This window comes from Penaeus chinensis, chromosome 38 (assembly GCF_019202785.1).
Source record: "Penaeus chinensis breed Huanghai No. 1 chromosome 38, ASM1920278v2, whole genome shotgun sequence".
NCBI lineage: Eukaryota > Metazoa > Arthropoda > Malacostraca > Decapoda > Penaeidae > Penaeus > Penaeus chinensis.
The window spans coordinates 19,041,049-19,044,482 of NC_061856.1; the positions used below are offsets into that span (position 1 = coordinate 19,041,049).

Genomic DNA, 3,434 nt, shown 5'->3' on the forward strand with positions numbered 1-3,434 from the left:
GACAAGGAGATAATGGTAACAGTTATAGAATCATTAGCACTACCAATAACAATAACCATTGCCTTACCGTAATAAACAATGAATCTATGTCCATGTCAGCAAAATATTTCACAGTCCGCTCTGCCCTATTCTCGATGTAATCTCTCTCTCCATTCATCATCTCGCCGTGTGAAGATGTGTAATCCTCTCTCGCTCAGTGTCCGCAAACACTCGCTTTCTCTCCCTCCCTCCAGATCTCCCTCGCCTCACTTCCGACTCAGGCAGGCCCCACGCGGTCCCCCTGCGGCACACACCAGGCACGAGCATCAGTATCGCGCCAGCCAGGAGGGAGTGAGGTGTTGTGGAATTTTGCTCGGCTGCTTGGTAACTTGAACCGGCGTGGATCGTGCTTTCGCTCTCTGGTTTCTGAGTCCTGAATCGAAGGTGGGTGGAATTGAAGTTTAAGGGTGAATATAGAAAGCGTATGTCAGTGCTACAGCGTCATTCTTCAATTTGATAATATGTATATATATATATATATATATATATATATATATATATATACATACATACATATATATATTCATTATATATATGTATATATTATATATTTGTGTATATATATAAATATTATATATTCGCGCACATACACATATATTTGTGTGTGTGTACATATGAGTGTACATACATAAAAGGTGTGTAATTATATAATTACACAAATATCAGTCAAAATCTCTCTCTCTTCTTGGTTTATTTGTCTGTCTGTCTTTATCTATATATATTTATTTCTGTTTCTTTCAATATATTTGCTTGCAACATAGGTACATATGCATTATCATCAGAATTACACTTTCACACTGAACATCTGCATAAACACATTTACATGTCCCTACACGTGCATGCAATATCACAAATGATAAGGGGCGGGAGTAGGTCCCCGCAGGATGAAGGTCACACGACGATGTAGGTCAGAGGACCAACCAAGTCAAAGCTTAGAGGATTTCACTCTAAGATGAGTCTCCTCCTTTTGCGGGAGACTGGCGCTCTGTGCATATATATATATATATATATATATATATATATATATATATATATATATATATATCTATATATATATACTTATATATACACATATATATGTATATATATATACATATATATGTGTATATATATAGGCTACATGTATACATATATGCATGTTTAAATGTATGTTTAAATGTGTGTATATATGTATATATATACATGTGTGTGTGTGTGTGTGTGTGTGTGTGTGTGTGTGTGTGTGTGTGTGTGTGTGTGTGTGTGTGTTTGTTTGTATATGTGTATATGTGGACACACACACACACACACACACACACACACACACACACACACACACACACACACACATATATATATATATATATATATATATATGAACACATGTATGTGAGTGTGTGTATATATAAGGATAGTGATATGCAACATAATACCCAAGGATTTTTGTCATAAACTGCAAAGACCGTGATTACTTATGCAGAGAATACCTCCTGAAGAGTTCTGTGAATTGCCAAGTAGCGGCCTGGCTCTCTTGCAGCGAACTCAAAAGAATGCCAAGGCGATTACTGTGTCAGGATATCTAAATCCCAATAGATTATTATACAGAATTGTAAATAGAAAGATATATTACAACACATGACTTTTATAAAAAAAATGTGATTATTGGCTTTGTTGCGCGCATTGTAATTAAATAGATTGAATATCGGCATTGTAGATTAATTCGTTTCTGACGGTTGTGTTACCAGTGAGTAATTTTATTTCTGGTTCGTGGATAAATTATTACTGCAAATGTGTACCTATGCCTGGATAACATAATATTTTGTATACAATAAATGGGGTTATGAAAGAATTTAAGATAATCATAATATTATACAGAAATAAAAAACTAGATGAAGGCAGACCCAAAGTCGGCAACGGATGTAACCAAATATAAGAAAACAAAGCAATGAGATTGCACTTCCAACTTTGCCTCCGATAACTGGCTTAGTCATGTAGGGTTTATTAATTCTTGAAACAGAGTATGAAGACATGTAAATGTATAACAGATTACATGATGAATAACAAATTAGTTAAGTAAGGGGGTATGTAAATATATGTAAAAAAGAATAAGTTAACAAAAAGTGAAGGGGTGAATGAGTAAAATCAATAGATTAATAAGCAGTATATTAAAGAGCGAAGTCGTAATCCGTGCGATGATGTGGCATAACACAAAACGGGTCGAAATACAACGAGATAAAACGAAAAACATACTGAGCCTCATGTCGCTTCCTGTTAAACGAGATGTTACGGAATTGTCACGCTGTGCATACAGTGGTCTGTGAAGATGTTTATTGATATGTAAATATTTGAATGACTATTCATAAGGCAGAGCAACAGCCTCAAAGTACCGTTCTCTTTCATTATTTCCTTTCGTCGCTGATGGGCCGCTTTGCATATTCATTCCGTGAAGAAGTGTATTTTCTCTCTGCAACATAACGTTTCTAGCAGAGAGAAGAGGGTCGCGGTCCATTTGTACGTTCGTCAGCGATTCTGGCGATGAGCATTACCTTCCCAGCTCTGACCTTCAGTCGCCATTACCACAGGAACCACCGCGCTCGGTTACACTTCCCTCAAAGCCTGTCTCAACGCGGCATCCAACGCCAGTCTCCACGCCGGCTCGTCCAATATACGAACCAGAGAGAGCGGCGTTTCTGTGTTACTTCCAGCAGCAGCTGTATATTTAACCTCGATGACAATACCTGCAGCTTGGAGTCTTTTCCATACAATATGCAATGTCACCTAACAGCTTGAGGCTCGTCAGTTCAGTTACCCGAACCTGACGTGCTTTTGAGTGCTTGTATGCTGCAAAATACTTTTCCAGATATTTAGGTACCAGCGAGTACGTGCTATTTCATAACGGTGAGCATTTTTACTAGATGAATTGGGAAATTTATGTTGTCGCTTTTTCATGAGAGCAATTAATAACCCCAATTTTCGGCGGGAAGATTAACAGCCATGGAGCAGGGATAAAACGCGAATTTTCTACTTTCTAACAAAATCCTTGGATCTCAATTTTTGCGAAATCATCATTGTTGTCTTACTGTTATTAACTTTGTTATGTATACTCGTAATGTGGATAGCGGTGAACTGTTCCACTGCTGGAGCGGGATGAACGTTTCACTGCCAAAGCAAGAAACAGCTGTGCAAGAAGCGAAGCGCCGGATTACACGGGTCGTAAACTTGCATGATAGAGCTGACACAATACCACACGTAGGGGAAGGGGGTATACGGTTCCGGTGGTGGGGGGTCCTGGTGGGTGAAGGACTAGCTCCACCCTCTGCCATTCCCACACCCCACTCCTCATGAAGTATGAAACATGCTAGATTAGAGTGCTTACGTAAAGAACACCCGAGGAAATCATAGGGGAAACCAGCCGA

At 38.7% G+C, this 3,434-nt stretch overlaps 1 protein-coding gene across 2 annotated transcripts in view; it reads left to right on the forward strand.

The window, feature by feature from the left end:
- The first annotated feature begins 313 nt into the window (after window positions 1-313).
- Window positions 314-3,434, forward strand: part of LOC125046137 (beta-1,3-galactosyltransferase 4-like) — a 22,227-nt gene continuing 19,106 nt past the window's right edge. Inside the window, exon 1 of one of the 2 annotated variants that reach the window (XM_047643793.1) lies at window positions 314-423. The gene's annotated coding sequence lies outside the window, so the exon portion shown is untranslated. The remainder of the gene's footprint in view (window positions 424-3,434) is intronic. The other variant, XM_047643794.1, reaches the window with a different exon arrangement.